Below are 23,775 nucleotides of genomic sequence, written 5' to 3'. Positions count from 1 at the left end.
TTATATTCCATCTGCCATCTCCATGCTCCATCTCTTAACCTGTCTATACCCCCCAGAGCCTCTCTGCATCCTTGTCACCTCCCATCTTGCCCATTTATATCGTTAACAAACTTGGATATATTACGCTTGTTCCCTTATCCAAATTCAGGCCCCAGTACCAGCACCTCACAGATCGGAGCCTCCCAGCACAAACGTGACCTGTTTATTCCTGTCCTCCGCTTTCTGTCTGCTAACCAATCCTCCGTCCACGCCAGTGTATTACCCACAATATCAAGCACTCTAATTTTGTTTAATAATCAGCTATGTAGGGCTTTCTGAAAGTCCAAATACACCACATCAACTGTTTCACCCTTAGTTTATTCTGCAAGCTACAACCTCAAAAAAAAATTCCAAACTTGCCAAATGTGGTTTCCTTTCTGTAAATCCATGTTGACTGTGCCAGTTCTGTTATTGCTTTCCAAGTGCTACTTGCTGAATAGATTGTAGCATTTTTCCTCCAACCAAGCTAACTGACCTACAATTTCATTGGATGCCTGACTGACATTGGTGACCTTTGCCTTGAGGAGGGAGTAGAGTTTCGTAGAGTTATACAGCACAGAAACAGGCCCTTCAGCCCAATTAGTCCATGCTGACCAGGATGTCCCAGTTGCCAGCATTTGGCCCATAATCTTCTAAACCTTTTCAATCCAAATTTGAATCTTCTGAAGTTTGGTTCTAAAGGTGCATTTTCCCATTGAGTCTTTAAGCTGATGAATGTAGTACACTCTGTATAAAATAGCCAAGTTAGGGGTAGATTGAGAGACGGGCATGCATTGAGCCGGAATTGGTAAATGATGCTTGAAAATCAATTTGCAAAGTAACATGGGGTGGGACAGAGTTGTAGAATTCATTCCAGATGATGCACTTGAGATTCTACCAGGGGATGTTCATCCGCAGCACAAAGAACTACACTCCCTACTGACCATGAGTTTGACACTTTGCCAGTTGTACAAATGCCCATTGTTACTCCAGAGCTTGTGAACAACTTGCTATTTACATCACTAAATCTGGGAGATAACACCATTGTTTCGTTTGTGTTTGATTTAATTTATCTTTGGGGTGAAATACCCAGTAGTTTATTTTAGCCTGGAAAATGGTCTTGGAATTAAATGTTAAAGGGAAATACCAAAATAGAAAGAGACTTTTTGCCGTTCAAGAATTAATAAGATTTCTGAAATGTTCTGCTTTATTCTTTATGTAAACTATCGATGTTGCTCTTGTTTTACTTAGAGTAGCCTCTGTTGACTAGATTATTAGATGCACCAAAAGCAGTTCTTAACTTGAATTTTAATATCTTGTGATTGAAACCTGAGCTAATTTCATTTTTTTTCAAAAAATTTCTTCAAACTTGCTCTTCCTTTGTAAGCACCTGGCAAGATTAATTAAAGCACTGCACTATTTCATATATTCACAGATTTCTAATCTGAAAACAGGAGGATGGGAAGAGATGAGTCAGATAGAATAACACATCATTTCATTGTTTTTGGTGTTTTCAACAAAGAAAACTTTAAATGTCGAGAGACTTGACCACAGTCTGGGTTGTACACAGATGTTTGGTTCTAATTTATTCACAGTTAAGTACCAATGTTTCCGAACTTGGCACAGTTATACCTCAGCGTGCAAAAATGGTGAGCTAGTCGGGCATAGCCAATGCAATCTTAACTCCCTGCAGCTGCAGTGGTACACATGATGAGTGCCTTGAGGGATACTCCAACACAGAGTGTAGTGGAGTCATGGACAGGAACTTAAGAGCTTGAATATAAACCTCAGTTTCCAGGTTGTGTATAGAGCAGGACATGGGTCGACCGACTGAATAAACTGCAGTTAAAGCACTGATTCTTCACAGCATTCGGTGGTTCAGGGCACTGGTATTGGAACGGAAGATCTGCCCCAGTAATTGATGTTGCAACCTCCAATTTTATGCAGTTCTGAAAATTCAACTTGATTAAAAAGATCAAACAAAACACAGGTCAAGTTATTGTCATGTGCACAGGTACATTGAAAAACTTGCATGTAACACCATCATGGGCATGTAGTACAGTCAACTCACAGAACATAAATTATACATTATACATGAATTACACATGACAGTGAAGAAAAAAAGACTGCGCAAAGCAAGATATTAGTGCAGAAAGACACACAAACAAGTCCATAGAGGTGTTCCATGGTGTTCTGTTACTGAGGTAGGTTTAGGTTTGTGCAGGTCGGTTCAAGAACCTGATGGTTGTAGGGAAGTAGCTGTTCCTGAACCTGGTGGTGTGGGACTTAAGGCTTCTGTACTTCCTGCCTGATGGTGGCAATGAGAAGCGGCATGTCCCAGATGGTGGGGATCCTTGATGGTAGATGCTGCTTTCTTGAGGCAGCATCTCTTGTAGATGCTTCTGTTGAAATTATTAAATGTAAATGGTATTTGTTAAAATTATTAAAATAAATATTAAACTCTGCATTTTCTACTTTATCTGTGGCATTCTGAAACAATGCAACAATATTTGATCAGATGGTCCCGTTCCATGTTATATAATTGGTCCTGTTTCTTGCTCTATAGGATGATTTCCATTCCCCCAGCATTAAGCTAACTCTTGGTAAATGCTGTGCTTATCTACAGTTGCAGTGCTTGCTTCCTTCCTTGTGAAATCTTGGCAGTGTCCAATGATCAGGAATTGGAAACACGATTGTGAAATTTGCCAGTGGGTGGAGTGACTTAATACAGTGGCAGATTGCAATAGAATAAAGACAGACACTAAAACTCTTGAAGAATGGGGATATCGTTGGTCAGTTAGATAAAATATAGTTACGTGTGTGAGAGTGCACACAGCAAGAATAATCTGGCTATGTACTCATTGGAAAATTGTTTTAGTGGGATAACTGATCTGGTAAATTGGTTTATTATTGTCACAAGAACCGAAGTACAGTGAAAAGCTTAGTTTTGCATGCCATCTATACAGATCATTTCATTACAACAGTGCATTGAGGTAGTACAAGGGAAACTAGTAAAAGAATGCAGAATGAAGTGTTATAGTTACAGAGAAAGTACGATAAGGTTGCAAGGCCATAACGAGGTAGATTGTGAGGTCAGGAGTCCATCTTACTGTACTTCGGGACCATTCAATAACACCAGGACAGAAGCTCTCCTTAAGCGTGGTGGTTTGGGCTTTTGTATCTACTGCCCGATGGGAGAGGTCATTATCATTTTGCTTTTGTGGGAGCTTGCTGTGCATATATTGGCTGCTGTGTTTCCTCCATTGCAACAGTGAATGCACTAGCTGCTTGTGTTGTCAGAGCGCATCTGCATGTGGTTGGGGTGTGAGTAGGCACATGTCTATGCATCCACATTTGTGCTTAAGTCCATGCAACAGTTGCCTTGATTCCTTTGTTGTTGGACCCAGATCTGGCTCCTGTCAAAACTATGCCAGCTGGTGTGCAGTGGCCAACCCACATTAGAAGAATTCATGTACTGACATTTCCTGCTCCTCACTTTGGTGGAAGTAATAGTCTTCAACTCTGAGGGACTCGAAGAAGAGAAATGGGATGGAGGAACAGAGGGGTTTGAGCAAACACGTACACCAGTCAATAAGGAAGTGATCCAAGCACTGTGAACAAGCTGGAAGCAAGTTTGGAAAGATTTGAATGGTGTGGTTTGATTTGGTAGGGTCCTGAGCTGGAAAGTGAATGGCTTTCTTGAGTGTGAAAAGAAAATGATTAGAGTAGGACTATATAGTTTTTTGGGGAAAGAGAAACTAGCTCATCCTATCTTTGGAAGCATGTCCTGGGTTAATACAATTGGCATGGGAACTGCAGGGTGTGGTTGAATGGGAAGGGGATTGAGGGAATGAGGGAGTTTGGAAGTGAGAGATGAATGTGCTTAATGCATTGAGGTGAAATGGAGAAAACTTGAGTGGGGGCTTCACAGCAGGAGGGGGCCAATTTGTTTTTGAGCCTGTTCTACCATTCAGTGGGTTCCTGGTTGTCCTTTTATCCCACTCTACGTATCTGCCTTTTGAAGTATTGGGGAGCGGGAGGTGGTAAGTGGCAATCAGGAAGGACAAATGATGGCTTCAGAATGAAAATGATGTGAGATGTTCCTGGTAAATATAGGGATAGTGAACGAAAGTGATCCAAACTAACGCATGATAAGGTGAGGGCTAGTTTTGGAGCTGCATATTGAGTCAGTGTGGTAGATACACTTGACTTTAGAGTGCCTTGTGTAGGAACATTGAATAGAATAGGAAGGTGACACAAGGGGAAGGAGGTGAGTGAACAGGCAGGAATGAGGTATCTAAGATGGACTTGAGGCACCAGTTTTTGACAACAGCCAGCATTAGTACAAATTGGGAGCCAGATTATTGAAGTTTGAGAGAACTGGTAGAAGAGCTGGCAGCAGAGGTAAGGAGGGGAGCATGCAAAAGAATAATGATGAGATAAGAAGTGAGAATCAATGAATAAATTAAATTAAGCAATTTCAGGGCCACTTTTTAGAGAGGCAATTTTGATGGAATTAGCACAGATTATTTTACTGTTTTCCCTTGAACTCCCAATTCCCTGAATTGGGAATGAGATGAAGTTTCTTTAGTGGATTGCAAATCTTTGGAATCCCCTACACACGGACCCGTGGCCGCTTGGCCGTCACGTTTATTTCATGGGCGGATTTTTGGACACTGAGGGAATCGGGATATGGAGATCAGGTGTTGGCGAATCAGGTTACAGAATGATTTAGCGGGCGGGTGGGGGATGGGTGATAGAGGCAGTGCTATTTGGCTGTGTGGCCTGCTCCTGCTCCCATTTCTTGGCTTTATGGATGTGCCAGTAGTTGTAACTTGTTTTTGCAGTCTTTTCTTCCCCCCACCCCTCACACTCCCTCCCTCTCCCCCTCCCCTGCCTTGTATAGTTTATACTCTGTGTGTTGTGTATGCCTACATGTATGTGATGCTGCTGCAAGTTTCTCACTGTACCTGTACCTCACTGTCCTTGTGAACATGACAATAAACTTGACTTGACTACCATTCTAACCTTGAATGTAGTATCCTGAAAATTACTGGAAAAACCTGGCTATTGACTAAATGTGTAGGAAAATGAAGAGTATATTTGGCATTGATTTCAATAAACTCAATAATACTTACACCTTGTTGCTCTAGTAGGGTTACACATTTATTGGTCCTTTTTTTTGTCTGAAATTTCAAACATTACCTGTTTTAAAGTTAATATCATATGGAACGATTTCAGATAATTCCTGTTTGATGTTCTGCCATTAGAGTTTCTTGCCATACATAACACAAGAAATAGGAGCAGGAGGAGGCCATCTGGCCCATCAAGCCTACTCCACCATTCAATAAGATCATGGCTGATCTGGCCGTGGACTCAGATCCAACTACCTGCCTTTTCCCCATAAACCTTAATTCCCCCACTATGCAAAAATCTATCTAACTGTGTCTTCAGTATATTTAATGAGGTAACGTCTACTGCTTCCCTAGGCAGAGAATGCCACAGATTCACTACTCTCTTGGGGCAAAAGCAGTTTTTCCTCATTTCCATCCTAAATATACTCCCCTGAATCTTGAGGCTATGTCCCCTAGTTCTAGTCTCACCTACCAGTGGAAACAACCTTCCTGCCTCTCTCGTTCTTGCTCTATCATGTTTCTATAAGATCCCCTCTCATTCTGGTGAAGCTGAGGAGGCCCTCAGTCTTTGTGTGTGTGTGTGTGTGTGTGTGTGTGTGTGTGTGTGTGTGTGTGTGTGTGTGTGTGTGTGTGTGTGATTCATCAAAGGTCAAGCTGCATAAAAAAAAAAACCCACAAGGCTATCTTAGCATTTCTATTTTACTTGCAGACTTCTGCAGTAACTCTGAATAATTAATCTAATTCCTTTGCTTTTAAGTTCTGGTCTCGCGGGCATTTGAAGGAGGAGAACAATGATGTCGGTACCCAGGGCACCAATTTGGCTTTCATCGTGTCAGTCTCTCACTCCTATTTTTAAGTTAAGATGAGCCATTGTCTGACAATGGGAATTGCACTCTGATGCTGGAGGGTGGCTCCTTTTGTGTGTCTAGTGATTGGCACTCTCTTGTAGCTGCTTTAACCCACTGGTCAGTTTATTTATTAATTAAGTGCGACCTTTGCATATTCCAGCTGTGCTTCAAAGCCAGACTAAGTAAATGGGTTGCTAAAATAAATATACTGATTTAGCAATCAAAATGTTACACGGTCCGTTGCCAGAGAGAGTAAAATTTGAAAACACTTCATATTTTTCTGTCTGGACTGGTCCGCTGATAATATTTAATCCATCCTTTTATGTTACTGCTGTTTGACAGCTTGGCATTGTAGCTGTTCTTAGGTGAAGATTGGCAGCTGGAGTGAAGCATCTAGGACCTACATACCGACTGTTGGAAATTTGTGTCTCAATTTGCGGAGGGTGCAGCAAATTCACGCCTCCTCTTTAATCTATAAAGGAACGTGACCGTACTAGTAATTGTTAGATAATGAGCTAGATTTTGCTCTTGTACCTTCATGATAGACACTACAGCAGAACAATGCTGCAAATGTAATCTGGGTTTACTGCTTGTTGTTGTTTGAAAGGTGGAATGGAGACATTTTGGTGTGGGGTGGGGAGATGATGGGGCATGGTGCATTCTGCAAGAAACATGTTCATCTCTCACTTTATGTGTGAAGGGAATGACCTTTTTAAGAAAAGCTAGATCAGAATTGGTACTCTCAGGATGAACAATGGACAGCTAAAACATTGGCAATTTGAATGACCTTTTAAGTAGTTTTGAGGAGAGTTTTCTGGTGAGTTCTTGCCACTTTGAAATTAATTAATTTTTCTGCATATGTTTTTGAAAGTTTGGATAATTTTTAAATAGTCAGAGGCACCCAAAGCTTTCAAGAGCATTGACAGACTTGTGGTCAGCAGCAAACCATTGGAGCTCTCTGCTGACCTTGGCAGGAAGACTATATTTAAACTTGCATGCGTTTCCCCCCAATTAAATTGTGGCTGTTCAGAGCCACTTGTTCCGTTGTAACGAGTCTCTGTCTTTCCAGTTGGGGATGAAACTGGGTAGGGGTGACCGGAGAAAGCTCCATATTAGCTGGCTGTCAATGCTCTCAGAAGATTTAGAGTGTTTCTGATGATCAAAAACTGTTTTTAAAAAGAAATTATCAAAACTTCCAAAACTATATTAATTAATGGTCTGAAAAGCATTTAAACAGTTAAAATCTAAATTAATCCACACTTGCTGTAATCACTGAGCCTTTGGAAATGGGGAAGTAGTGCTTGTGCCTGGTCCAACTTGACAGGTTGTTTGAGTAGATTCCTCACTGTGGGGAAACCGCTGCACCTCTGTACAGTGTTGAAACGCCACTTGCAAAATTGTCACAAATAGTTGACTGTATCTTTGGGAATTGTGTGCCTGATTACCTGAGGTTGCAGAGATTTTCGTCATTTGTTGTTAATGGTGGTTCGCAAAAATTACATATATTGTCCTGATGTTTTATCATCACAATGGGATTATGGCAGCATTCCAATGTTACAGTACAATGGAACTCATTCGCTGTTGGTTTTGTTCTACATTTATACCATTAGTTATTTTTCACCCAATATTTTTGAAACCATTCATGAGCCTGTTTCACCTGTCAGTTAAATTTCTTTGTGATTTTAATGCGAGTGGGTTTGCATCTGTTGGAGTGCAATGGATAACAGTGGAATGAGTGGAATAGGATTTCAACGTGGAGCTTTTGGAGTTGATTGTCATAAAACACTTTTACAGTGACTGCATCGAACTTCAGCAGCCTGTTGCTGGATTTTCTTTGCACAACGTGAACTGCGTTAATTTTAAAATTCAGCTGTGGTTATTAGATTAAAAGCATGGCAAATTAAACTAGTTAAACTATTTTTTAACTGAATGGATGCTTTCTGATTCTGTACAAAGACTTAATGCTCAAAAAAATTGAGCTTCTGTAGCATCAGTGGAAAAGAAGGGGAACGATCAGCCACTTCCTGGGCTATTTTCAATGAAATGAATTGCTGGTGGGGATGACGTAGACGCATGAGGAATTTGTGTTCTCAGTATTCTTTTTACATGCAAAATAAAAACAAACTGCTGGAGGAACTCAGTGGGTCAGGCAGCACCCATGGAGGCAATGAGATTCGCATTATCACCACCATACACGGACCTAAACAGCCCTTCCAAGTGAGGCAGAGATTCGTGTGCAGCTCCTCCAACCTGGTCTATCTGGCACACTCAGTGTGGCCTCTTTGGTCTGTGGCCTCCAAGACCTAGTGTAGACAAGGCGATCATTTTGCTGAGCACCTGTGCTCTGTCTGCAATGGCTGCCTTGAGCTTCCAGCTGCATGCCATTTCTAAAACTGCTTCCTAACACCGCACAAACCTGTCTGTCCTCTGCCTTCTCCATTGCTACGGTAAAGCCAAATGCAACCTAGGAGAACAGCACCTCATATTCCACTTGGGTAGCCTACAGTCCAATGGTATGAACATTGAATTTTCCAATTTCAGCTAACCCACACCTTCTGTGTTCCTTTCCCACTCTGACTGATCCACCTAGTTCCTCTCTTCCTTTAGTTCACCTTTTTGCCCTCCTCCCACACCGTTACCTAGATTTGTTGCCCTTCCCCACCTGATTCCATCTGCCTGTCACCCACACACACCCACCCACCTGGGTTTCTTCTCCCTACCCTTCCAATCCCCTTCCCCATCTAGTTCCATCTAATTGTCCATCCCTTATCTGGTTCCATTAATCACCTTTCAACCTCTGTCTCCCCGCCCCTACCCCCCCAGTCTGGCCATTTTTTTTGTTATCTATTGCCAACCAGTCCCTCCCCCCTACTCAGCTGGTTCCACTTATCATCTACCAGCCCCTGTCTCACCCTTCCCTCCTCTTTATACTGGCTGTCTCACCTCTACACTCTCAGTCCTGATACAGGATCATGATCTGACGTTTTGACCATCCCTTTGCCTCCACAGATGCTGCCTGACCTGCTGAGTTCCTCCAGCAGATTGTTGCTCCAGATTCCAGCATCTGTCATCTCTTGTGTCTCCATATTATTTACCTGATAACTACTGTTTGAAATGGGTTGGACGGTGTGGGAAATGGAGGAATATTATTCCAATTTTAATTTTATTCTGTATTTCACCTGAAGAATTTTTATCTGTAGCATTGTGGAGAAAAGCAGGCAGTCTGCTTTTCTCAGTGGATGCTGCGTGACCTAACTCCATCTACAAGTTTGCAGATGATACCACCGTTGTAGGCCGTATCTCAAACAGCGATGAGTCGGAGTACAGGAAGGAGATAGAGAGCTTAGTGGAATGGTGTCATGACAACAACCTTGTCCTCAATGTCAACAAAACAAGAGCTGGTCATTGACTTCAGGAAAGGGGGCGGTGTACATGCACCTGGTGCTGAGGTCAAGAGGGTTGAGAGCTTCAAGTTCCTGAGAGTGAACATCACCAACAGCCTGTCCTGGTCAAATCACGTAGATGCCACGGCCAAGAAAGCTCACCAGTGCCTCTACTTCCTCAGGAGGCTAAAGAAATTTGGTCTGTCCACTTTGACTCTCACCAACTTTTACTGATGCACCACAGAAAGCATCCTATCTGGATGTATCACAGCTTGGTACGGCAACTGCTCTGCCCAGGACTGCAACAAGCTGCAGAGAGTTGTGGACACAGCCCAGCGCATCACGGACACCAGCCTCCCCTCCTTGGACTCTTTACCTCTCGTTGTCTTGGTGAAGCAGCCGGCATAATCAAAGACCCCACCCAGCTGGGACATTCTCTTTTCTCTCCTCTTCCATCGGGTAGAAGAGGGCACGTACCACCAGACTTAAGGACAGCTTCTACCCCACTGTGATAAGACTATTGAATGGTTCCCTTATACAATGAGATGGACCAAGACCTCACGATCTACCTTGTTGGGACCTTGCACCTTATTGCACTGCACTTTCTCTGTAGCTGTGACACTTTACTCTGTACTGTTATTGTTTTTACCTGTACTACATCAATGCACTTTGTACCAACTCAATGTAACTGCACTGTTTAATGAATTAACCTGTACGATCGGTTTGTAAGACAAGCTTTTCACTGTACCTCGGTACAAGTGACAATAATAAACCAATACCAATGAGTTCCTTCAGCATCCTAGTGTTTTTCATCTAGATTCCAGCATCTGCAGTCCTTTGTTTTTTTATCTATAATCTTAATGCTCTAATAATAAATTTTCTAATTACAGTAAAATAATCATGTCAGCTGGAGTACTTGTTTCATTACTCTACTTGGTCACAATGCAATAATTTCAAAGCTCAATTTGGGCAATTTTTATTTTAGTTTAATACTTCTGCAATCAAAATTATAATTTCTGTAGGTCTTTCAATCAATGAGTTTATAAGACATCTCTGAAAATATTGATATCAGTTAGAGCTACATAAATTTTAAAAAATGCATATGGTGGAAATCTGGAATTAAAATAACAATTGCTAGAAAGACTCAGCAAGCCGGGAAGCATCTGTGCAAAGAAAAACCCTTTCTTTCCTACAGACTCTTGGTAAGTGTTTTCAGTATTTTCTGTTTCTGACCAAGACAATGTTTTTCTGAAACTTACACCCCTTCCCTGTATATTGGGAGAAGGCAGAAAGTGAAACTGAGAAATTAATCAGAAGGGAGACCCTTTGTTGGCTTTGCAGTTGTAAGGTTGGCAACAACCGAATCGACCAAGTTAGATAAGTTGCTGCTTCAGCTCGCCTTATTCCAGTCATTGTATTCTTGGCTCAATACCATCGAGCTGACAGGGGATCATTGCCCTTTCTGATCCTGAATACCAATCATGACTCTGGAATGCATTTCAAGAATTCAGCTTGGGCTGAGGCTCGTATACACCTCATAAATCCTCCGCTGGTATCAATCCAGTTTAGCCTGGTGATTTGGCATTTAATCTACAAGAGGCTGCTTGTAAAATGGTAAAGCTAAAATATCTGCTCTTGGAACAGTGTTTTTGATCTCTTGACAGGAAGGTTGAGGCACAGTAGGAAGCCATTCGCCCCATCACGTCAGCTTAGTGCACGAACAGCTCAGCTCGTTCCAATTCCTTGTCCTGAACCTGACGCCCTGCAATTTTTTTTCCTTTCAAGTACAGAGCCAGTTCCACTTTGAGTACATGATGGGATCTGCCTTCAGTACTCTCCTTGCCAGCACATTCCAGATTCAATTACTTGCTGTATAATCAGAATACGTTGTACCCCCTGCTACTTCTGGTTCTATTGCCAGTCACTTTCCTTCTGACCTCTCGTTCTTGACCCATCTGCAATGGGAACTATTTCTATCTGCTCTGTCTAGACTTTTCTTGATTTTTAAGTACCTCTGACAGATCTCCTCTTGGCTCCCACTGTTCTCTGGAAACAATCCCAGATGAAATCAGCTGGCTTGTCTTAAAAATGCAGATAAAGAGATGCCCTCTCCCAGTCGGGGGTCTTCCAATTCTATTCCAGCAACATAGATTGATCCTTGTAGAATTCACATACTGTGAATGTTGGAAATCTGAATTAAAAACAGTAAAACCATTTTATTATATTATAAGTAGCCTAGGTAGGGTTTTCCTATTTATTCCATTTCCTATAGCTGAAGGGTCAAAAGCCAAAGTCCGAGGTTTCAGATAATTGGTAGAAGAATCAGAAGGGATATGAGCAATTTTGTTTCTCTCACATGCAGAGGATGGTGGGGTTTGGGACTCACTGCCCGAAAAGATGTAGAGGGAGAAACCTCCCCACATCTTAAAGTGCCTGGATGTGAAGTTGAACAGCAGTGACTTGCAGGGCCACGGATTAAGTGCTGGAAGTTGGCACGAGATTGGATAGCTCATTTTTTTGACTAACACAGACCTGATGGGCCAAATAGTCACTACCTATCTCGTGAATCTTCCATGATTCTGGAAGAACACGGCAAACGTTGTCAGCAGGTCCAGCCAAATTGGTGGAGTGAGAAGCAGAGTTAATGTTGTGGATCCTTGTCCAAGTAGGTGATTAACTCACAATGCTGTCTGAAGCGGGTCTGGCAAGACATTCGTCTATAAAGGGAATCAATTGAACTGAAAGCCCAGGACAGTTGGAGTGATCTGGGCAATGCCACCCACTCTGAGGGGAAGTCTGCACCGTAGCGTAGCGGTTAGCGCGACGCTATTACAGCGCCAGTGATCGGGGTTAGATTCCCGTCGCTGTCTGTAAGGAGTTTGTACGTTCTTCTGTGTCTGCATGGGTTTCCTCCCACATTCCAAAGACATACGGGTAGGTTAATTTGGGTTTAAAATGGGCGGCGCGGACTCATTAGGCCGGAAGGGCCTGTTACCACGCTGTAAATAAAAATAAAAAATAAAATAAAAATAAAATTTAAAAACTCTTGGCTGGGAGTAAGATTGCATCATGTCAAAGGTAAGTCAATGGATTGGTAGCTAATGGACGCACGGTCTTCAGAATGTTGACGACTTGAGGTTAGGAAAGGAATTTTTGTTTTGTCCTCCCGTGTCTCCCTCATCCTTTATTGACACTATTTTCTACCTCATTCTCCCCATCCCTCCTGCTGTTTAGCTTCCCCACCTGCGCCCCCCCCCCCAATGACTCCAGGGCAGTGGGGAACTGGATCATTGGGACCAGTCTTAATTCTCTAGTCTGATAGGGTAACTTGCTGGACTCACTGATTTTCTGTCTCCCATTTCTCCTCGAGCAAAACGTAGTATTGACGAGGTGTTGTTCCGTAATAAGACTTGAAATGCATTCTGTGCTGCCGATGCTGCTACTTTAAAGCAATTATTTTAATGATTGCAAGTGTAAGAACAGAATATAAATTTTTAAATAAGGTTCAGGGAATGCAAGAAAAGCAAGATTGTCATTGCAGCTGTATCGCAGTTTTATACCTGATACTTAGAGAAGGCTGCAAACACAATTAGGGAAAATAGGTTGCTGCTGAGTATTGAGTTTGAGTTTAATCTGTTGGCCAGTTGCTTGAAGTGCCAAACTGGAGATGGAATGTGTTTGGTTTTCATTTTGTCACTGCAGAAGAGAGTGTGAATAAATTGCTGATGACTGCCCGCATCCTAAGATGATTTGGTGAGCAGGTCTTTGCTCATTAGTCACAGGTTCTCCAGAGAGCGAGACAGGGAAGTCAGGGAGATGGATAACTGATGAGAATTGAGATAATTACAGATATGGTGCCTCTGAGATTTTGACACCTGTTGTTCCTGTCCAATCACAGAATTCTGCAGAAAACATTGTCTGATATTGTCAGGCCTAGGAAAATCTGAGATCTTGAGAAGGGAAAATTGTTCTGTTACAGGTATATTCTTTTCCATCACCCTCCCAAATTTTCCTAGCCGATTCTGGCTGCATTGCAATGGCATTAGATTTGATGAGCTCCCTGCAATAATTTTGGCTTATTTCTTTAATGGTGTGCATAGATCCGTACCTTTAGGTTATAGATCCGATTATTGTTGTTGGCCCAAGAAAATGGAGTAGTTCGACAAATAGCTGTATTGTCAAAACCACTTCCATCTTTAGTGGTAATGTCCTCAACATCAATATTGCAAACTTATGAATTCACAATGATTGTATTTTGGAGTTCATAATTAAAGTAACTGGACATCACCATCAAATCAATATGGGATATTAGTAACCTATGCAAAACATATATTAGAATTGCATGAAATGAAAACTCGTCAATTGCAGTGTTACTTATTTGCTGGTCCATTGAATACATAATTGTAAATTCATTTTACAATGATATTAATTTTGTATTTCTCTCTGGGGTGTTGAGAACAAACACTTTTTGTTTTCTGGAGTTTAAGAGAGATCCATGTTTCAAATAGCACATTCCACATCTCTTTCAGAACGTATCAAAGTGCTTTACAGCCAAGCTGTACTCATTAAGTGTGGTCATGGTAGTAGCAGGAAATTCAGTGCCGAATTTTGATGATAAACCAGATAATATTTTGTTTCAATGTGTTGATTAAGCAGCAAATGTTGATCAGGACAACTGAGAACTCTCCTTCTCTTTGGCAATATGGTAGAATTTATTTTTTAACGTCTGCTTGCAGCAGCCTTGGTTTAGCGTCTCATCCAAAGGACGACATCCTCTGATGGTAGAACATTTGGACTATTGCCTTAGATTTTTTTTCTTGTGTCTGGAGTGAGACTTCTGATTCGAGGCAAAACACTGCCCACTGAGCCACAGCTGACAATCTGCAGTGACCTTTGAGTCTCCTGTTCACAGTTCTAGTTGTCCGAGGCTTCTGAAAGACAGCTCAAATACCCCAAGCAATACCCAGAATTTTTTGTGTGTCAAATACCACAAGCGTTGTTTAGTAAGAAGATATGATTCAGTTTTATAAGTGGATAGTATCAAGAAAAGTAATGCAGCTGGCATTTTCTCAGTGTTAACATTATCCCCAAATATCTTAACTCTGGCTGCGGAATGTAATAAATGAAGAATAGTTCATTTTGTATGAAAGCTTTCTGAAAGAAATAGTACAGATTAGACAGATATTGTGGCTTTTGCAAAATGCTGATATCCCTTAAATAAAAAAGGCAATGTTGTAATTCAGTGTTGGGGAAAAGCGACAGCAAGCTGTGTTAAATGATCCTGTGCCATGCAGGGGAAAGAACATCTATTTTTGAGTACTACGAAGCAAGCTGTGCAAGTGTCGGCAGCTGTTTTGCGGTCCTTCAGAAGTATGGCATGTTTGCATTCTAGGGATACTGCAGATTCTTCCCTGCTACATTAACCAACGAATGAAGTTTTTATTTAAATTGATTGTGCAGAGGTTTCAATATCATCAGCTAAGGAGGACCAGGGCAGATACTTTGGAAATGTAAGACTTAGATAAGATATCTTTTATTAGTCACGTATACATCGAAATACACAGGGAAATGCATCTTTTTTTTGAACTGAGTGTTCTGGGGGCAGCCCGTAAGTGTCGCCACGCTTCCAGCGCCAACAGATTTTATCACTTTCCCTATTATAATAGTCTATGGGGAAGCTTGCTTCAGGCATAGCCTTTCCTCTGAGTCCTGGACGTTGTGTGCTGGAGCTCCCTCTTCACTTTGGTGGAAGAAGGTGCAGTATTCCTTCCCAAGTGATTAGACCACAGGTTGTTCCTGACTTAAATGGGGTTTGGTTTGTGGGTTGTCAGGTGCCCATGGCACTCAGATCCCATAGTCGTTCCAACAAGGTCCATTCCTATTTTCATTATGTCCCTTGTGTGGTTTGTATTTCTTTGCCAAAGTACAAAGCCTGTAACAGCTGCAGTAAAACTCTGATAATCTGGTGTCCGATGGTTTGGAAACCCTGGCAGTCCAGCATTGCGCTCACTCACTATTCTGGAATGTGGCTGGAGGTCCAGAGTCCAAGCAGGGTTTTTGGTCAGAGCTGGGGTTGGGGTCAGGAGTGTGCGGAGGTTTGCAGTCAGAGCCAGGGTCCAGACTACTTGTATATTTCCTACTTCCTTTAAACTCACCAGGGTCACTGGAAAATTTATTATACTACTGTGTAACACTAAAAAAAAGTGAAATAAACACGTGTTTGGGTATTAATAGGAGTGACATCCAAAAGTCCAGCTCGTCTTGTACCACCAAAGCCCAAGGCTTTCTTGTTTACCAGAGTTTACAGTATGTTAAACATTTCTCCTGTGGGATACGAGTTCTCTTGGTAGGGCCATTGTTTATTGTCCTTTGGAAAGTGGTGGTGTGTCACCTTGTCGAATCACTGCAGTCCTTGTACTTATTTGTGGCTTGGTGGAACTAAGTGGAGTTTGGTCCATTTAAACCACATTGCAGTGGGCTTGTGGTTTTAGACCCAGTTAAGGTGGCAGATTTCCTTCCCTGAAGGATATTAATGGACCAGATGTGTAACACAGAGCCGCCATATAAAATCTAGTAGCTTCCTGGTCATCGTACTTGCATTTTCTTTTAAATTGCAGATTTTTAAATTCGTTACTCATAAAATTTTAACTTCCTTGATCGCACAGTGGGATTAGATCTTCTGTTCCAAGATCTCTGGATTTCTAACATTAACCACAATTCTTTTCTCCCCAACAAGTTGGTTTTGTGGTGTTCTTGCATTGCAGGCAGTGCATTCTAGCTCATAACTGCTGAGTTTTTAAAAACAAAAGGTCTTCATGTTGCCCTTGTATCCTTTGCCCTATATTATACATCTGTGCCCCTGTAATTGAACCATTTTCTAATGAGAACAGCTTGCCTATCACCCTATCTGAATTGGTCATAATCTTGTATACCTCTGTCAGAAAAAGTGAGTAGCAAGGAATTTCAATCATCTGTATCTGGATAAAGTGGGTGTAAAATATGCAAAATAAACTGAACCACAGAGTATAACCCAGACTCCCATTTTCCTCAACTACAAATTTACCTTAATTACATTTCCGCTTATTCTTGACCACTCTTCTAAGAGACGTGTCGTCTTCCCATTCAATATAGCCTTTTCATAATTTTACACAACTTCATTAAATCTCCATTCACTCTTGTCTGTTTTAAATAGAACAAACAGAACCATTGTCTTTTCTCACAGGGACCTGTTTCCTGTTTGTGTCTCCACCCCGTGTTTCTGTTTTTATTTCAGATTTCCAGCATCTGCAGCTTTTTGCTTTTGCACAGCAAAGTCTCTTTATGGTCCGAGTAAAGTGATGAGCCATGGCAACTTCTCCCATTAGTTTGGGTAATTTCTCCACAAACACGACATGAGGATATTTGCATAGAATCTATTGCCCTGTACAGCATTGTGATTATCAGGATTGAATGGCAGAAGAATTACCCAAACACTGCTGTCAGGGTGAGAATAACATTGTCATCATATATAGCTTTTGCCAAAAGGTAATGTAGGCGTGAGTCAAAAGTCGAGTTTATTGTCATGTGCACAAGTCCATGTATTCACAGGTGCAATGAAAAACTTACTTGCAGCAGCATCACAGGCACATAGCATCAGATGCACAACATTCACAAGAAAGAACATTAATTGTACTAGAAAGAACACAATTAGAACAAAAGAAATTCCATTGTAGTGCAAAGCGGTCATAGTGTTGCTGTACTGCAGTAGTGATTTGTGTTGTGCAGGTTGGTTCAAGAACTGCATGGTTAAAGGGAAGTAGTTTTTCTTGAAGCTGGTGGTGTGGGACTTCAGGCTTCTGTACCTCCTGCCTGATGGTAGCTGTGAGAAGATGGCATGGCCCAGATGGTGGAGATCTTTGATGATGGATGTTGCCTTCTTGAGGCAGTACCTCATGTCGATACTACCTGTGGTGGGGAGGGATGTTCTTGTGATGTACTGGGCTGTGTCCACTACTCTCAGCAGCTTCTTACATTCCTGCACATTCGAAATGTCATACCAGACCATGATGCAACCAGTCAGGATTAATTTGAAGAGATTTTGGATGAAGCAGAAGAGTTTTTAACATCAAAGGATTGTGAGGTTTATTTTGATTTGTTGGTCGAGGGATCATGTCAGTATATAAAATTGGGGTTGGAAAGGTGTCTGAAGGAAACGAGTAAAAGGATACTGGAATAGAGCATGTAGAGCAAGCAGAGACTCGAGCTCTGCAAAATGCTGCTTATGCGGTGCTGAGACTGTGGTGTACTCCCTGTGGAGCCACTTGTCCGATGAAATCTTAAACATCTTTCTTGCACGGAAATCATTCCGTATCACTATTTTAAAGACGTTATTTAGAAGAGTTGCTGATCATCAGTAACAATAAAAACAGGTCATCTGGTCATTATCATCTCACTGCCTGTGGGAACTGTTGCTGTACCTACAGCAACTGACTACATAAGTTATTTTACTGGCTGTATTTTGCTTAATTGCTTCTTAAAGGAAGATTGAAACAAGGTCTCTGATGCAAGCTCTTGCAAGTAACTCTCAAAATACAGGGATGATTATTTTGCTTGCAGTTGGGACCAGGGAGGATTCTTAATGTAATTTAGGAGGCTAATATGTGATCTATATTTTCCAAGTGCAGAATACAAGAGGGAAGACAGCCTGCTGTTCCTGCTTAAGCTCTAAGATTGTTATAGAACCTAAACCAGTCTGAGTTTTATTGGAAAATGTTGGTCTCTGTCTGGCTGGTCTGAATGCAGGAAGATGGATAGTGGCACAAGGCGATTACTTCAGTTGACACGCCCACTAACAACTGTGTCTATTTTTGGAGGGTGGCCTTTTAAGTTATGAATGCTGTGTGAGTGTTGGTTTTCATTTCAGTGTTTGGAATGAGGATATGGCATCTTTCAGATGACGATGAGCTGTTAGCCCAGGTTTCCATGAATGAGCCATTTTAATGGAATTGCATCCAGCAGATAGGCGTGGTTTGTAATAGCATCAGTAGAAGCACAGAGATTGCTTTTATTTTTGGAGTTTAAAGAGAGATCATAGTTTGGATTAATTTTTATTTCATTAGTATAATGAAATAAAAGCTGGGAAGTAGTTTAGATATTTTTGTCTATCTTTAAATGTTACATCGACCATTTTCACAGTACCTTATTTCAGAGATTCACCATCCTCTGTGAGAAGTTCCAACGTACCTCAGTTTTAATCCCTTGTCATGTAACCATACCCCTCTTGTGTGAGATTCTCCTGCAAGTGGAAATGTTTTAACGTCTACTCTGTTTGCTTCATCAGAATCTTATGTTTCAATAAGATCACCCTTCATTCTTCTGAACTCCAAAGACTAGAGATCTAATTTCTTTGGATGCTCGTGATAGGACAGATGAACCAATTCAACCATTTTTAAAATGGCTGCCTGTGATTCTCAAGGAAGAAAATCTTTATTAGCTGCAAATTTAGCGTTAGATTTCAGAATGATCTTCACAGTTAAGTCACAGTAAAAGGATATCTCTTGTATTCCATTTTTAGGACTGAATAGAATAATGCATTCATATTATTGCTGTTGACTAAAACTGATATCCTGTAAAGAGTTTCCTTTTTCCTGCTAGTGGGGAGTGCTTTGTAAAATGTGTTTAGACAGTCCCAAAGTTTCTTCTGATGACATCTGCCTAGGTTCAACATAAATATCCTAATTCTGGTTCCTGTGGAAACCAGAAACATCTTTCATTTGCCAAGTATGGAAATTGTCTGCAGTAGTGGAAGATACGAGTTCACTGGGTAATTAAAAATTGGGAAGCTTTTACTGTACAGAGCTCCCAAATCTGTATTGTCAATTTGTTGCAAAAAGCAAAGGATGTTCTTAAAGAAGTTTGTGTAGTGTGACAGATCCAATTTATAAAATTGTCCTGTACACATATTAAAAAAGATTTTAAACAGTACTGAAAAGATGTGATGAAGCTAATGTGGGTGCAGAAAGATTCACAAGGACATTGCCTGGATTGGAGGGCTTGGGTTATAAGGAGAGACTGGATAGCTGGGTCTGTTTTCCCTGGATCAAAGGAGGCTGAGTGCACAGGTTCTTTCAGGAGTCCAGGAATGAGTTAAAAACAACTTGGTGCTTCACAAAGTTTTATTGGGAAAATTTAAAACAAAGAAACAGTCACAGAGCACATGGTACTGGCTTTGATGAGCTGAGACAAAGGGACGGAGAGACTGGATAGCTGGGTCTGTTTTCCCTGGATCAAAGGAGGCTGAGTGCACAGGTTCTTTCAGGAGTCCAGGAATGAGTTAAAAACAACTTGGTGCTTCACAAAGTTTTATTGGGAAAATTTAAAACAAAGAAACAGTCACAGAGCACATGGTACTGGCTTTGATGAGCTGAGACAAAGGGAACAAAAGATGAGCTCAGGCCAGGGGAGATGAGCAAGAGAGAGATTAACAAAAAGCGACACCTTTTATATCTGAGATAAGAGATGCTCTTTAGCTAACAATAATCCAATCAGGAAACCTATTAGATACTTGTGGCCAAACCAACCAATAAACTAGTAAGTGGCCATTCCTTGTGCAGCCACTGGAGGTGTACTAAACACTATACATGTTTAAAAAAAACTAATTAAAACAGTTGAATCCAACAGGTGTATAAAATTATGAGAGGCGTAGGTAGCCAGTGTCTGTTTCCCATGATAGGGGTGTCAAAAACTAGAGGGTGCAGGATTAAGGTGAGAGGGAGGTGGTTTAAAGGGGATCTGAGGGGTAAATTTTTCACACAGAGTCTGGAATGAGCTGCCAGAGTGGGTGTTCGAGGGAGGAACAGTAACAACAGTGAAGAGGCACTTAGACGGGCACGTGAATGAGCAGGGCATAGAGGGATATGGAATTAATGTAGGCAAATAGGATTAGTACAGATAGGCATGATGGCATACATCTGATGGGTCGAAAGGCCTGTTTCTATGACTCCAGTAGCTATGATATTTTAAAAAAAAGCTCTTCTGTGCCAACTTTCTGGAAATAGCTTTCTGTAGTATTTGCAAAGGAGGGAATACCTAAATGATATTAAAGGGAAGGAGTTAGCTTAAGAACATACAAAATAGAAGCAGGAGTAGGCCATACTGCCCTCTGGCCTGATTCACCAATCAATAAGATCGTGGCTGTTTTTTCTTTTACCTCAACACCACTTTCCTGCACTAACCCAATATTTCTATGTTCCCTTAATACCCAAAAAACTGTCTCTCCCTGTCTTGAATAAAGTGACTGAGCTTTCAGAAGTCCAAAGCTTTCCCCATCCTTTCAATGAAAAAGTGGCTTCTCACCTTAGGCCTTGAGTGGCTGATTTGTTTATTTTGAGACTGTGATGCCTGGTTCTAGACACCCCAACCAGGGGAGGTTTCCACTCTGCATCTACCCTCTCGAGCCCTGTTGGAACTTTGTCCATTTCGTGAGGTCACTGCTCATTCTTCTGAATACAAGGCGGCACAGGTCAGAATGCTTAACCTTCCCTCATACGACAAACCTCCCATCCCAAGAATCAATCTGGGATTTATTGGCTTTCAGTGCCATTAATTTCTCCATTACTAGTTTTGTACCTAATACTAATTTCTTTGAGCTGCTCATTTCTCTCTGAATCTGTAGTTCTCCACTATTTCTGGGAGGTTTTATGTGGCTGCTTCTTTGAAGAGATGCAGAAAAAATTTATCCTGAATCGGTCTGTAACTTTAAGTTTTATCCAGTCTCCTCCTCTTCATATATCTATACACACTAAAAAGGTGTGTTTTTATGCTTTTCACTAGACTAATCTCATTCAAATTTCCCTTACCTAATTAACTCCTCTAGACTTGTTTTTTTTGGCAACACAAAATTCCATTTTCCTTTGATGTAATACTATCTTCAGTGTTCCTTGACAATGATGTGATTTGTGTCTGGTTTACATCTTCCCTAAAACACTCTTCCTCAGGCTGGAGATGGATTGATAATGTGTAAAATTAGCATGGTGAGAGCAAACTCCTCCATTGTTGAAAGTAGGCTTTTGTCTCAGAAGCCAGGTGCGCATGGTATCAAAGACCTTGTCATCTCCTGGTTGAAGCAGATATTGAATCTTGCAGCTAATCAAGAAGCTGTTGTTTTTTTTGATCAGATTTTGAGCTGAACTGAATGGTGTGTCTCTGGGGAGTGCAGACTGGGATTGAATGTGACAGCTGCTGGTGCTTGTTCCTATTTATTTAGTGATTGCACAATAGAGTCACATTGGTGCTCGAACATCGTTTAGCTATACCACAGTTTCATATGGTGTATATCAAAGGGTTTATATACTATCAAACAATTTACAAAGTGATCTCTGAAACATTTTAACATGGGACCCAGGAAATCCAGGCTGAATTGACTCCTCTTTCCAGCTCTCTCCCCAGGAACTCTTAATTCTCAGGTCTAAAATTCTGTCTGCTCTGAGATTTTCAATGACTCCACCTCCACAGCTTTGAGGTGAAGAATTGCAAACATTTATGGCCCTTTTGAGAGAAGAAATTCCCCCTCATCTTTCTCTTCAGTGGATATTCTATTACTCTGAAACTATGCCCCCTAATTGATTTCCCCCCCCCCCCCCCCCGTCATTATTCCTCAGTATCTCAAAGTCAAGTCGAGTTTATTGTCACTTGCACAAGTACATTATCATGTCCGTTTCACTGCATTGAGTTCAGGCCAAATCTGCTCAAGTGTTCCTTCATAAAGCAACCTCTTCTTCTCAGGAATCAACCTGGTCAACCTTTACTGTACTGCCTCCACTACTGGTAGGTCCCTCTTTTAAGCAAGGAGTCCAATGTATGTGGTACTCCAGATGTTGCAGCAAGACTTCCCTAATTTTGCATATGATCCTCCTTGCAATAAAGTTCAACATTTTATATGTCCTCCTAATTACTTGCTGTATCTTGAAAGTTAGGAACTGTCCAGTTTGCTCATTATCTGGAATAAATGCAATAATCGGTAGATTCTGCTTTAGGCATCATCTCAGAGTAATCTTTTCCATTTGAAAAAGCAGAAGGGCAAAATGATATCTTGCTAATTTCAGTCAGTACTTTCTCAGTAAATGGGTTTGGTTCATCTGGAGGATCTTTGAAAGGTTCATTTGAATTGTGGATAAGTTACTGGATCATCAACCCAGAGGCCTGGACTGATGCAGATACACAAGTTCAAATCCTGCAATGGGATTAGAATTCGAGTGATTTAAATTCTGCAAATGGAAGGCTAGAATTGGTAATGGTTGTGAAACTATTGCTCATCTTGTTCACTCATTTTCTTAACGCAGTTTGTCTTGCAGCATTGTGGCAGATTGCTAACTGCTTTCTGTAATGCACAACCTATTCACTACAAGAGCAATTCTGAATGGACAGTAGACGCTGGTCTTGCCTGTGATGCCCACACTGTTGTGAGGCAGTGGCACCCAATAACCCAGGGCAACATCCACACGTGGGGAAAGGGTTCCAGATTTCTTCTACTTGTGTGAATGAAGAATTGTGTCCTCCCTCTTGTAAGGTTGAAGCTTTCACTTTGGGATGTTGCCCCTCCCCACTCCCTCTGATCCTTGTTCTGAATTGTTCTGAATCCTTGCCTTGAATTCCTTAATTATTCCATACAGTTAAATTTCCCCTCAGCAAAAACTCCAAGGAGCACCAATTAAAGTCATATATTCTGAACTCCTCATTGAAACCTTTTAGCTTTGTAAAGCTTATAGAACGTAAAACCTAGCTTCTACGCGACCAATGGATTTTAAACATTAGTTTGTGCCTTAGGAAATAAGAGGATAAGAACTGAACTTTTCTGGTGAACCATCTTTACGGTGTGTAGCACCAGGAAGGCTAATAGTATCATCAAGGATGCCTGCCACCCTGGCCATTCCCTTTTCTCTCTTCTGGGAGAAGATACAGGAGCTTGAAAGCTCGGACTTAAGAACAGCGTCTTCTCCACTGTTATCAGACTTCTGAACCAATCACCTCTTTCACATCGCCTTCCCGGTGGTGCTGCCACGTTCTCGGACTCTTAACTCTACCTCTCTCAGTTATTTTGTATTGTCACTGTAGCATTTCTTTTTGCACTACTTCAGATTGTACGACAATCTTTGCATCATTTTGCTCTTCTGAGCCTGTCGCTGTATTTATTGTTGTATTTATTATTACCATGTATACTGATAACTCTGTGAGCTTCATCCAAGCAAGGAATTTCATTGCACCCTGGTGTATATGACAATAAAGTAATCTGATCTGAACTGAACACCAGCTTTTAAACTGGAGAAGTAGAAACTGAGTGAATTGGATTATGTTTTGTAAAACTTTCAATTTTCCTTGGCAAATTTTCCTTGTCAATGGATGGTACCTCCCTCG

General features: G+C 41.3%; 1 protein-coding gene across 1 annotated transcript in view; it reads left to right on the top strand.

The window, feature by feature from the left end:
• Positions 1-23,775, top strand: part of kif1b (kinesin family member 1B) — a 229,691-nt gene that overhangs the window by 51,570 nt on the left and 154,346 nt on the right.

This window comes from Pristis pectinata, chromosome 26 (genome assembly GCF_009764475.1).
Source record: "Pristis pectinata isolate sPriPec2 chromosome 26, sPriPec2.1.pri, whole genome shotgun sequence".
Lineage (NCBI taxonomy): Eukaryota > Metazoa > Chordata > Chondrichthyes > Rhinopristiformes > Pristidae > Pristis > Pristis pectinata.
The sequence above is the reverse complement of the archived record's forward strand: the minus strand, read 5'-3'. Positions and strand labels throughout refer to the sequence as shown.